Source organism: Cavia porcellus, unplaced genomic scaffold, assembly GCF_034190915.1.
Source record: "Cavia porcellus strain 051 isolate PalLab524CR breed Dunkin Hartley unplaced genomic scaffold, mCavPor4.1 scaffold_13, whole genome shotgun sequence".
NCBI lineage: Eukaryota > Metazoa > Chordata > Mammalia > Rodentia > Caviidae > Cavia > Cavia porcellus.
Window position 1 is genome coordinate 55002851 of NW_026947496.1, and position 13775 is coordinate 55016625.

The 13775-nt window shown below is 50.9% G+C and overlaps 1 long non-coding RNA gene across 1 annotated transcript; it reads left to right on the forward strand.

Annotated features, from left to right (window-relative positions):
* Positions 1-2289: 2289 nt before the first annotated feature.
* On the forward strand, positions 2290-7009 carry LOC134478425 (uncharacterized). The gene is made up of 2 exons (XR_010051042.1): positions 2290-2495; positions 6611-7009. It is a non-coding gene; the product is annotated as an uncharacterized LOC134478425 (long non-coding RNA).
* Positions 7010-13775: the final 6766 nt, after the last annotated feature.

Here is a 13775-nt window from a genome sequence, read left to right on the forward strand (position 1 = left end):
ATTCACCCTACCTCCTACTCTTGAGAAAAAAGGAGTTTCTTACTGCTCAATGACATGAGTCTGACTTTGTTTATTGTAGCCCAGAACACCCTAAGCCAGTGCCCTGCCAGAAAAACATAATTCGAGTCACAAATGCAAGCCATTCGTACTATGTTCAATTACCTAGCAGTCATAAAGTAAAAAGAAACAGAACTTACTTTAACACATTTTATTTAACCCAACAAACCAAGTCACTATGCCAACAAATAATGCAAAAAGTCACAAAGATGGGTACCTTCCAGTCTTCTTTGAAATCAGCGCATATCTTACACTTGTGGCCCATCCCAAATGGTCACCTTTCAAAGGCTTACTGGCCACGTGTGATTAGCATCTGCATTCCAAACGATGTCCTCCTCCACCATTGCCACATCCTGTATTCCCCTCCTAATCTCCCACGGAGCTGGTCATCTGCGAGCCACACCTAGTACCCAGGGTCTCGGTCACTCCACTGCTCCCTGGCACCCTGGGCTCGCTCCGTGCAGCCTGGTAGTTGCTCCACCCTCAAAGCTGACTCAGAGACAGGTGTCACCCTCCAGGCCTAAAAGGAGTTCCGGGCACACAGAGGCAGGGCCAGCCACAGTTCTGCTGTGGAGACCACACAGCATGACAGGACGAGGAGAGAGGCTGAGAGGCCTGCCCTTGACAGTCTCAGATGGTGACAGTCATGATGGTGGGGATGGGGCACAGCCAGCCTGCCTGGGCACAAAGCAGTGTTCTGACAGTGACCATGTGCGTGACTCTGAGAAGCGACGTCAGTGCCGATGCCTGTTTCCCCCGCCGTAACATGGGCATACAAAGGCCAGCTACTTCATAGGATTCCAAAGCAGGTTACATAGACTGATGTCAAGGCGCTCAGCAGGGCATGGGCTACCTGTTTGCTAGAGTTTTGTGATTTTTAAAAAGAAGGGAAAGAAGAAGACTGAGAGGCAAGCAAACTAATCTACTCAGACAAAGTAAGCTAAGAGCAGGAAGGGAAAAGAAAGAGGAGGGATTCCACCATTGAACGGCAAAGTCAAATCAACCCTTCACCACATCCACTCACTCGCAACACACAAAGGAGATCCAGGACAGAGCCAGAGGGGGCTCTGCTCTCCAGTACCTGGGTCCCCTTCCAAAGCTTCGGAGCTCCTCTCCCATAAGAAAGCCAGGCCATCGGGGCTGGGGATTTAGCTCAGCGGCATAAGCGCCTGCCTTGCAAGCAGGCAGTCGTGAGTTCGATCCCCGGTACTGATAAAAAGGAAAAAGACAAAGAAGAAAAAAAAAGAAAGCCAGGCCACCACCTCCACCCTCCCGTGGCCCTTGGGAATTGGGGTGGGGGTTGGGAGAGAGAGAAGCCTGGGAGACAGTAGAGAGAGTCAAGAGGAGCAGGAAGCCAGGGGCCTGCAGCTGCAGGCTGGAGGCTGTACCCTGTAAGACTGGACTGCAAGGCAGGGGGTACCCCCCTAGCCCAAGTCCTCTGGGAGCAGCAGTGCAAGGTTTTCAGGCTCTTATCAGTCTGGTGGCTAAACTGGAGCTTTCCATCTGAGCCACCCATCAGACAGACCAGTGCTGGGAGAGACAGAAGGGCATGGGGGCTGGACAGGGAGATGGAAAGAGAGGAAGGGAGCCGGAAGGAGAGAATAAACAGGGAGGAGGAAGAGTGACCTCTGCATTCTGCAGGAGCCCTCAACTCCCCAGTCTCCAGCCTAGCTCCTCCCAGTCTGTCCCCACATCCCCTCCTTTCCCACTGGAAGGCTGGCCTACAAAAAGGGGTGGGCATTCAGTGCTGTGGTGTCCCCTGGGGCTCGTCACCTTCCATCCTGCCCTGGCCTGCCCTGAGCCCTACCTTCCAGCCATCTCTCTGCCATGTCTGGGCTTCTGGAATGTGGCCACCCCTAAATTATCAGGGCAGGTCCCACGGGCAGTCCCCTTCCCCAGGAGAAGAGAGGAGACTGAGAACCGCACGGTGCTGCCCAAGGCCACTGGGCCAGGAGCTGGCAAGCTAGGCCTTGAACTTGACTCTGCTCTCCTGCTGAAAAGCCTCTCTCTCACCGGGGTGAGGCAGGCCCATCTGCTTCCTTTCTGCCCTTCCAGAGCCCCAAGTGCAGCCAGAATCAAGATGACACCGCAGCTTCCCTGGCAGCCACAAGTGACCACTGGGTCTGCTCCAGCCAGTGGGGTGGAGCAGAAATGAAATGTACCAGCCGGTCCCTCTCTGACAAGGAAGGGGCAGCTTCCCTCCCCACTTCCTGCTGCAGCGTGAGGCGGGTGAAGAAGCAGCCGGGCAGGGCCCACGGTGATAAGGGCACATCTGCTCTGGGAGTGCGCATGCAGACCCCAAAGGGATTCCGCATGCAGACCCCAAAGGGATTCCTCTACACCGCTCCCTATTCCCGCTGCGGATCTTAGCCCAAGTGAATAAGGGCATCATCCTAGGAAAGGGGCGCAGAACCCGGCTCAATCATTCTCTTCTCCAGGTACACAGGCAGTGGGGTGGGGGAGGGCAGGATTACAGAGAGGACACAAAAGGACACACTGGCCGGTTGTGTTACACGGTCTCTGCAGGGATGGGACTCAGGAGTAGGGGGAGGGGCTCCTGCCGCACCCTGCACAGCTCTCAAAGGTCCTAGGGGTAAGGATGGCGAGAGAATAGAGAAGTAAAGATGAGGTAATATACAAAAAGCTGAGATCAGGTGGAGCCTTTTCTCCGGAAAGAAGAAAAGGAACTGCTCAGCCTCCACAGTGTGTTTGTTTACACATTTAGAAAGCCAGTGTCAGGTGAAACCCCCTTGCCTAACCATCAGCTCGCCTCTCGCACCCCATATTCTCAGAGCGGAGCACCTGTCCGTCTGGGGGCTCCCTGCCCTCAGTGCGCTTGGCTCCATCTCTAGCGCGGCAGCTCCCTGATAGGTTCTGCTGCCCCAGACACCCTCCTCCAGTCTGTTCTCCCTGCAGCTGGGCCAATCCCTTTTAAACAAGACATGCCCATTTTCCTCAGAATAACCCGCAAGGATAACAAGCAGGAGGGCACCCTTCCCCAGGCTGAGTCCTGCCCTGTGGGGTCCCTTCTTTCCTGGTTGCTTTTTCACACCTGTCGGACAAGCCTGCCAGCCATGAGGTCCTGGGAATCCTGCTGCAGCATCCCTCCCGCCCTTTCAGATCTTAGCTGAAGTGTTGAGCTGTGTGCCCCCCACCCTTCACCTCATAGCTGTAGCCTTTGGCTGGGGCCTGCCAGTCTTTGTGTGTCCCCCTGCAACCTCCCCCATGCATGTTGCAGCCTCCCTGGTCTATCTGTGTCTGACACAGAGATTCTCAGGAAATCTTTGGTGAATGAGTGAATATCTGGTGGAGAAGGGAAACTGAGCCCACAGCCCACTAAACAGAACATGCAGCTGACAGCTGGCGCCTACTCCTTGGGAAATCCTCTATCCAGGCCTGTGGCCCATCAAGCCTGCCAGGGCTGTAGTTCTGTGAGCAAACTGAAAAACAACTGTTGTTTTAATTGTCAGATTCTCGGGAGGGGAAAGAGAGAAGAGGGATTACGATGCAGCCACAGTTAACCAAAACAACATTCTTTGGACTAATATAGTCCTTAATGCTTGCATTTTATCTTCAACTCAGGATAACACTGCTCCCCTCTGGGTATTCTGGAATTTCAAAGGGTGTATAGTGTATCACAATGCCAGGTTTTGGAAATGGAGTAAATTGTACTACTGGCATTTAATGCCCATGGGCACAGGAATATTGAGTTTCTCCCGGGCTTGAGATAGTCACCCACAATGAATCACCCCAAAACAGTGACTGACAATAGTGCTCCCATGGAAAATCATTAAGTCACAAAATTAAGCCTTAGTGGAAAACATGGTTTAAAAGATAACAATGAGATAAAAATATAAATATTTGATGTAAACTGCTTTCTAAGGAAAGAAAACAAAGGTTCATCTAGATGCCAATTTTGAGTTCATGGAGTCACTGCCAGAAGGGCTGTCTGGAAAGTTGTACTGAGAATGTGCTGAGGGAGACACATGTGGAATCATCATGAAAAGGGTGCTGTGATCAATTAGTAATGTCAGCCATTGGCAAGGAAAGGAGTGTGGTGGGCTATGGAAATGGTGCTGTGATCAGTTAGTGATGTCTGTCCCTGGCAAGGTAAAAAATCTACTGACAAGGCAATCCATCATTTTGGCATCCAAACTGGAACATTTTGAGGAGTAAAAGAAGACTTAATCTTAATAAGGACATTGGAGCCATAAGTTTAAAAAAAAACAAAAAAAAACTGGGCCTTTGACAGGACACACTGCCCCATTGCCATGCCATGAATTTTGGCCCTCGTACTTTCTGATCTGGTGCTTAGAGATAACCAAAGTTGGGGCTGTCTAGCCCTACAAGCCCCTGAGATGTTAGATATTAATTTTTCTTTTAAGTACTCTGTTTCAGTGTGTGGCTAGGTATGAAAAATTGTTCTAAAGAACACATTAAAAATTAATTAAAAGAGTTTCCTCTAATATTTAATCTTAGCAGCCATGTACTCTGAGTGATGTATTCCCAGGCAGTGTGTCAGGTTCTGAATAATTAAAAAAGAAGGGGAATCTGATTCAGCCCCTGAATGAGGCTGCCAGGGGTTTTAGAACCAGTAGAGAACCCAGGATTTTATCCCCTGAGAAGTTCCACTTTGATTGACAGGCTGCAGCCCAGTAGCAGCTCTAAATGCTGGCACTGCTATCGGGGGTGCACGGTCCAGGTGAACTGTAACTCAGAAGGAGATTGAGCTCAGTTCAGTTCTGCTGACTCTTCACCCCTGAGCCATCCCACCTGTTGTCTCCCAGGAAAAAGGAGGGCACACTGGTGAATTATGGGAGGCTCCCCAGGCCTCCTCAGGAGTCAAGAGCGTTCTGTCCCCTCCAGACATGTGCATCTTCCTTTTGCAACATTTCAGAAATCGAAATGAGAGTTCAAAGCAATGGGAAGACATTAGGGGGACTTCTTAGAGGTGTCCCAGAAGGATCATTAGGAATAGGGCTCTGGAGACACACTCTCAGCCTGAACCCTGACCCCACCACACCTCCTCTCTAAGTTCAAGCTGTCAATGGATAATAATCTTGAGTGTAGTGCTTGGCAGGTAACAAACTGGCAATATATGTCAGTTACTATTTTCTCAGGCTTATCCTCTGTGTGCTTTTGTGAGGTTGCTGGTGGATTTAAAACTAGACATTCTCTCCAATGTGGCCTCCATACTGCTGACGTTAGAAGGAGCTCAAAGATAATAACTCCTGATCTCACTCTGTGTGACCTGCAAAGTACAGACTATGGCCTATTGCAGGTATACTGGGTAAGAAAAATTCACATTTGACAACAGGACTTCATTTGGCGTCATATCCACTCAACTAAACATAGGAAAGATGATTCACTTCCCACCTTCCAACCCTCCTCCTTCTCATACTTTGATGCCCTAAACTGAAGACATATAATTTAAAGGAAGAGAAGTTCAGTGCAGCTTATGTGTTGGGGGCTCAGATTGTGGTAAGTCAGCTCCAAGGCAGAAACAGCATGATGGAAGGACCTAGCAGAGAAAAGCTGCTTAACTCGTGGCAGCCAGGAAGCAGAGAGAGAAGAGAGGAGTTAGGCAGAGCGACACACCTCCAATGACACACCTCTTCCAGCCAGGCCCCACAGCATACTCCGCTAAGAACTCATCAATGGATCGGTCTACTGCTGGGTACAGTGCCCCATCATGCAACTTTTCACCTCTGAATGCATGAGAATAGGGGGCCTTCTAGATCTAAACCATATCACAAGATTTCTTTGCTTTCTGCCCTAACATCACATTTAAGGCTTTGGAAAGAAGAAAAAGAAAGTTTAATTTTCAAAAAATCATTTTATATAAAATAAGGCAGCAGCTTCTAGCCATCATGGCAAATGGCAAACCTTGTAGGCCAGATGGTTCCAGAAAATAAGAGTCCCTGAGCTGGCCTCTTGGTTCACATGGACTGCTCTCCGTGTCCCCACCCCCTGGCATGTGTGATTGTAGGGATGATCAGCTTCATAGAAAGTACTTAGTAAAAACTGTCTGTTCTTAAGACCCAAAGATTGCTCAATCCTGCATCAGACAGAGTCATCAGAGGTAAATAACATACTTGTGAAAGGCTGAGGCAGATGGAGGCCAGCTTAGGTTACATAGTCAGTTCAAAGTCAGCCTGAACTACAATGTGAGACCCTGTCTTAAAAGAAAGAAAAGAAAAGAAGAATAAATAGAAAGAAAGAATCTGTTTGGGGCAGCAGGTCACTCACAGAAGCCCTCGAGGGGCATGGAGAGCTACACTAAAGCTCTGTAGCACCACGCGGCAGGGACTCTCAGAACACTGCTCCCTCTCGTTGTAGGAGGCTCTTCAGACACCGAGTCAGTGACTGGTGCACTGCTGGGCTGCCCTGAGCATACGAAAACTTCCCAGTTGTCCAGGTCCTCTTTGTAAAAGCACTTCCTCATGGCTTAGAACACTGGGCTTTCAGCATTCAGTCCAACTTGCAAGACCTAATGGGTTCTGTCCCAGAATGCCAGGAAACCCAGAAATATGTCTTCTTTTCATCTCCATAGGCCCAGCTCCAAACACTGGAAATTGTCCAAAACGGAGACAGCCAATGAGTGAGGAGCTGCCATGGGTGACCAATGCTTGCTCTATGCTACTCTGCACCTTAGGATGTGGGTGAACTTGGCATCAACCATTGTGCCCATTTTAAGTGATGCCAGGCCCCCATTACAGTTTCATGAAGTTACACTGGCCCTGTCACTTGTCTCATAGGAAATTCTGTCAACAGTATGGATTGCATGGTTCTGTAATTTTCTATAACACTGGAGAATTCACAAGAAAGGATCATCTGTCCATAACCCAGCCTCTTGTCATCTCTCCCCTGACCTGTTCTAGATCCCAGACTGGCAGCATTTCCAATGCCCGTACCTGAGAATCCTGACTAATACATTTTCTGTCTTTCATAAGTATCTGTTTTCATTGTTATTGATATCAACTTCATCTCTCTGAGATGCCAGAGCCTTTTTTGAGGGACTTCATGATGTTCAGAGTTTCCTGTCTGGTTAAGGACCAGCTGACATCTGACCTTAACTTATGATCAGGAAGAGAAGGCTGGAGCTGTCTGGCTGAGCACCATTCCATTCCCACCTTCCTCTTGGGTCTCCTCAAAGCAGAGCTAGAGATCAGGCCTGGAATAAATAGGAGCAGTATATTAAGGAGTTCATCCTAGGAGGCACCCCAAAGAGAGTGAAGAATGGTGAGCAGGACCTCAGGAGGCCAATAAAGAGTACATTAATGAATGGGAGTCCACTGCGGGCAACCAAAGCTCAGTCCCATGGACTTGCTCTGAGAGACTGCTGATTGAACCTCAGGGAAAAGAAAGCTGGCTTGCCACCAGCTCCAGTTGGCTGATAGTGCCTCCCGGGACATCCATGTTGGCCCTGCAGCCTCCTCAGTCCCATCTGGGCTTGCATCAGAGGCAAGCTCATGCACAAAGACAGCAGTGTGGCAGGCGGGAGCCACCCTGGGTACACCAAGCTGCAGGTGACACCAGGGCAGCATGGAGAAGACACACAGTGCAGACCAGCATCTACCACCATCAGGCATTCCTATGACTGCTACAACCCCCAAAACCAGATGGCATCAAACAGCCAGTGCATATTGTGCCCCAATCCTGAAGGCTAGAAGTGTGGAAACCAGCAGCAGCAAGGCCCTGCTGCTTCTGCGGGCTCCAGAAAAGGTCCCTCCTGACTGCTGCCAGCACTGGCAGTGTTCAGCACCCCTTGGTGTGCCAGGGCCTGTGGCAGCACAGCTGTCTATCCGTGACAGTTAATCTGATTGTCAGCTTGATTGGATTAAGAAACCCCTACAGAGCTGGTTGCAGTGAGAGGGCACTAACTTCTCCCCAGGCTGTCATGGAGGAAACCGTGCCTTTGAAGAGGATGTCGTTTCTTGGGCTTTCTCCTTACTCTCTGCTTCTGGGCTGGCAAGAGGTGAGCAGCTTTCTTCCACCACACTTTGCTGCCATGACGTTTCTGCCTTAGAGCCAGATGACCACGAGCTGAAACCTCTGCAACCGTGCGCCGAAGTGTTTCCTCGTCTACATTGTTCTTCTCGGGTGTTTGGTCCCAGTGATGAAAAGCTAACTCACTACCTCTGTCTTCACATACCCATTTTCTCCAAGTCTCCGCTCTCCTGTGTATCCGTGGTCCCCCTCCTTTAACAAAGGACACCTCATACTGGATTAAGGGTCCACTCACTCTGGGGACCTCAACTAATGGCATCTGCAACCAGCCTATTGCCAACAAGACCTAAGGTGACATCCTTTTCTGAGGAACAGAATTCAGCCCCTAATAGGTGTTTCATACTTGCTACACCCCTTAATTTCAACAGCAGCCTGTAAGAGACCTGAGTCTCCCGATGTCACAAGGGGCAACCTGAGGTTGGGGGAGGTGTGACCCGGCCAACATCTCCCAGCCAACGGGCTTCTAGCTCTGCAGCTGTGGCCAGATTCAAGTCTCCTCTCCACTGCAGAAGCTGCCTTGGCCCATCGTGTTCTGAGGTGGTCTCCCAAGCCTGCTACTCAGGTTCAAACCCCACCTCCACTGCTGAGGGCTGTGAGGTTTTAGCACATGAGATCCTATGTGAGAAACAGTACAGTGAACGTGGCTGCTACCCTCACATTCCCAGTGGTGTCTGGCTCTCCGGAACATCTGCTCAAGGATCACACATCCTTATTTCCAGGCCACAACCAGGATCACTTTTGTCCTCTCCTTGTCACAGGTACCCATAGTGATTCTAGGCAGGGACAGGACAGACTGCTGGGTGGGGTACCAGGTGGGGCACCCTTCTTCCCCTGCCCATGCACCCTACCTGTGCCCCAGTTTACTAACGCCCTTTTAGGTGGGACTCTAGGAAGGTGGAGATTAAAAAAACAAACAAAACAAAAAACCAGCAGTTCTTAATTTCCTGCCTGCTGCACGTGGCTTAATCTCGCCCCTCCTCCAGGCCTGCAGGGGGCTCCAGGGGAGATGGGCAGATTAAGAGCAACGCTTCCGACATGCCCTCCCACCTCTGGGAAAGCAGCCGCCTCCGCAGCAGATTTCCTCAAAGCCCAGCGAGGAGCCGCCAGAGGAATGTGTGGCCTCCCTGGCATGGCAGACATTCAAGGGAGCCCACCAAGGCGATGTGAGGAAAGCCCTGGGAGCACAGCGGCTAGGAAGGGAGCGCTGCGTTCTGGTGACTGGGACTGTTCGTTTCTGGGATGGGAGCTCCGCGACCCAGTGCGAGCACGGGGACCCACACGGCTCACAGTTAATTCACTTCACCGCCTCCTATTGAAAAACCTATTGCAGGGGGTGGGGCGGGGGTGGAACCACCGGTCTGCACAGGTAGTTATTTCTCTGCCTGGGGCCCGCCTGGCTCAGAACCAGCTCATGAAGAGCAGGAAGTGATTGTGCAGGCTTCTGCCCCAGCCGGGCACTGCCAGCTCTGAGTTCCAGGGTGCCTGGGAGCAGCTTCCCCACCCTGCCTCCCCCACTACCTGCATTTTGGGTGGTCTTTTCATTGTGGGACAGGATTGTCTCTTAACTGCCAAAGCTAGAGTTGGAGTTCCTTGCACCTCTTCAGAAGTCCCTGGGTTCTGTGGCACTTGGTGAGCATGGGGCAATCAGGGGACTGTGAGGAAAGCCATTCTCTTCCTGCAAGCAGCCTGCAGAGCAGGGAAGTTTGCAGAAGAGAGCAGAGGAGCTGGCGTGGTGGTACACCAGGAATCCCACACTCGGGAGGCTGAGGCAAGGGAATCAACACAAGTTAAAAGGCAGTTTGGGCGACATAGTGAGTTCAAAGCTAGCCTGAACTACATAGTGAGACCCTGTCTAAAACAAACCAAAACAAAACAGAGGTGTGCGCCCAGCTTACTGCTACAGAACAGAAGCAGAAAGTTTAATCCAGCCTCACAGAGCCAGCAAAGCTCCTGGAGAAGTCCTCTGTGAGGAAATGGAAAGAATGAAAAAGAGTGAAGGGGTGACCTGAAAGCGTGAAAACCCTGCAGCCCAAAACAGCATGGCATCATCTTAGAATATTCTGGAAATTGAGATTGTGGGGGTGATTATGGTGGTAAGAGGATTTGCATCAAAGACACAAAGTTTAGAGAATTAACTGCAGATTTCAGTATCTGAGGGGAATACTCACTTCAAATGTTAGAGCCAGCAGCCCAAACCAGTCCTGAGTAAATCACCTGGTAGGAATAATTTGTAACTGCTTTTCTTCCTTATATCACTGAGTTTTTACTACACGTGAGCCGTGTGCCAGGCCCTGTGATTGCTGACAATGGGAGATGGCAAACACACTCTTACTGTCCCCATAGAGCTCACACCCTGTGGAGACAGAATCTTAGCTGGGGTGGTTGGTGTCCCGGAAGTCACAGGTGTGCTAGGGCTCCCGCCTGCTCAGCCCTCCAAGACCGTCTCTGAGAGGGGAGGTGGGAACTTGGGGAAGAGACAGGCCGGGAAGATGAGGAGAGGAAGGGACAGGGCCAGAGAGACAGACCCCGAGACAGAGAGAAACAAGGATGGGAACAGAGAGAGAAAGGTGGAGGAAGTCAGGTGATGGAAAGAAATTGATCAAGTAAGATAAGGACAGGGACAAGACACACTGAGGGAGTGAGAAGAAGAAAGAGGGAGAAACACATGGACATGCAGAGAGGGAGAGGGAGACAGAGACAGAGAGACACGGAGCTCTGGCCCCTGCCGGCTGAGGGCTGCTGTGGCTAGTGTTCTAGGTGCCCCAAAGGCAGAATCCGAGCTGTCGTGCTGGGAGAGCCAGGCCTTCAGTGGCTCTCCATCTCCACACACACCCCAACCCCACAAATCTGTGCTCACTACAGGGACAGCCTGTCGTGCCTGAGGTCTTAGTCACCAGGGGTCCTCCAGGGCTGTCTTTCAAGTGGTGACCTGTATGGTCCAGGCAAGGATGCAGGGCACGCACAGTGTCCAAGGCTGTCGTGCTGGAGTGCCCCAAGAGGTCTGAGGCCTTGATTATACAGCTGGGAGGGGGAGGTCCTGAGACAGGCCTTCATCTAACGACCACAGGGATCAGGACCTGTGCCTGGCACTGCAACCCCACAGCCAGGCTGGCGCTGGGAGCTTATTTTACAGATCTGGAAACCAAGCCCACGTGAAGTAAAGGACTCACACAAGGCCAGTGGGTGTCACCTGGCCAGCAGACTTACCTAGCAAGCTCACTGCTGCTATGCCAGGCAGGGTCCTTCTTTGTCACAGAAACCCTGAAAGCAAGTGTGAAGAGCTCTGCTTTCTTGATGAAGGTAAAAGAGGCCCCAAGCACTTGGGCAGCCTACCCACAAACCTTGCTGGGCTCTCTCCAAAGCCCTGAACCCCTCCCTCCCTTATTCCTAACCCCAGGACCCGTGCCCTTTTCCCCAGGGCCTCAGCATTCAGGACCCTGGAGGAATCAGGCCAGGGCTCCTGATGGAGACTCAGTGTGCCCACGGGCATCTGCTGTGCCCAGCCCTGCTGCAGCCCCTTCCTCCCACCCAAGGGGCTTAGCCAGGTCCTCAGAACTCAGGCGTCCTCGGGCAGTCCAAACTCCCACAATGAGCAGCAAACCACAATGGGATTAGCAGCGCCTGTGACGTGGTCACCAACAGAAATCACAGACCCTTGCCTCTCATGACCCAGTCGTTGCCAAGTCCCAAATTGTCAGTCCTGCTCATCACACTGCAACTTCTGGAGCTGTCAGTCGCACTGCTGTTATCTAGTGTGTTAATAAAGCATGTGTATGTTCTTTTTCATATCTTGATAGTTGTATTTCAAAATCACCTTTCCTTAGAGTTGTTATGGAAAGTCATTTTTCTGAAAAGGGTTCAGAGGTTTCCCCAGATGCCCAACAGTCCTGGGCACACAGAGGGTTCAGAAGTTCTCCTACTCAGATTTAGCAGAGGTCACAGTTCTTCACCTGCCCCTCTGTACCTGGGATCGAGTCGCGGCTGGGTTCACACCCACTGGCTCCTGGCTTCCAATGTGAAACTCCACCAGCTGTCAGAGATGCACAAGCTAAAACCAGGCAGTGCCATGTCCTCATGTCCCACTCTGAGCAAAGCCTCACCCGTGCCTGTGCTCAGCCCCTCACGACAAGACCTCCCAGCCCTTGGTAGCACTGCAGCCCCCTCTCCCCGCCCCCAGATGCCTTCAAAGCAAACCCGCTTCCCGCTACTCTAATTGAGAAGGCAGCAAAGCATGATGTACTAGTTTTGCACTGTGGCTGCTTGTAGGACTCGCCTGGGGAGATTTGAAAAGCTGGGGGTGACCCAGAGATTGGTGAGGCATCCTGAGTTGATGTAGGATGACGCCTGAACACTAAGATTGTTGTGAACTCCTCAGAGGAGTCACATGTGCAGTCAGTGCTTAGAACTTCTGATGTACAGAAAAAGTCAAGTCCCAGACTATCCCGCCCGGCCATGAGTTCCACTTCTGTGTCTAAGATGAGTAGAAGCCTCTCTGACTCGGTTTGCCCCTTTGTAAAGGAGTTATGTGTACTAAGCATCCATCCATCACACACCAGTGTTCCATAAACTCATTTCCTTTACACCCCCAACAGTTTTGTGACAGTGATTATATTACCCCATGCCTGATGTCACCCACCGAGTGAGGGATGGAACCTGAGCTGGAATCCTGGGGTCTGACTCAGGCACCCCAGCATTTTGCACATCGCATCACTAAATCGGTACTCCCCACACTTTGCTAAGTCTTGTCAAAGGCTTAAAGAACTCATTCAAATGCCAGCTGTGATTCAGTCTATCAGAGGCGGGTGGAGGGATTCTGTGCTTCCACCATGCTTCCTTAAGATCTCACACTGTTGCCCCAGGATCTCACTTTGAGCAGCCAACAACGAAGGGCCCTTGTGCCCAGTGTCCACACTGCCTGTCAGTGCCTGGGCCAGACCAGTGCGGTTAACTTTCTAGGCCATGCCCTCTGCCAGTCCATTCCCCTATTCTCATGGCAGCACCCAGGTTCGGGACGGTCACCCATGCCCCTGCTTGGCTAGAAGACTTTGTCGACACTGGTAACCATTCCAACTGGTGGGCCAAGGAGGCCTGGCCACCTAAAGTGACAGCACACAAGCTATGGCCAAGCGTGGGCACCTGATTTGGCAAGTGAGAGAGTAAGAGAAACTCTTTCCTCTTCCACTGGTGTTATCAGAAAGAATGCTCTTCCTTCTTGAGACTGATTTGGTTGGACAACTTCAAGGATGTAGCTGTGGCCACACCCTCATTTCCTTTCTGAAGGGAGAGCCCAGGGCAGTAGGCCACAGAGGGCATTGATATGAGCCTAAGAACGAAGGTATGTAGAGTAGAGAGAACCCAGGTCCTTGAAGATGTCATGCAGCAACAAGCTTTGCCTGAAGCTCACATTTGGGCTATCAATTCACAAAGACTACTTAATGCCTTCATTGCTTAAAGCCAGCTTGAGTCACTTTATAGCTATGTCTTTTAGCGTCAATAGGCCTAATACAAGTATGAATCTCAGTATAGCTGCTCACTAGTTATGTGACCTCGTACAAGCCATTTAACCTCTGTGAGCCTCAGTTTGCTCATCTATAAAATGGGACTGGCAATACTTAGCCCAAGATTGTTGTGGGGATTAGGAGAAACCATGAAGGTCAAAAGCTTGGCATCTATACAACAAACAGTAGCTATTCTTAACAAGACTCGTC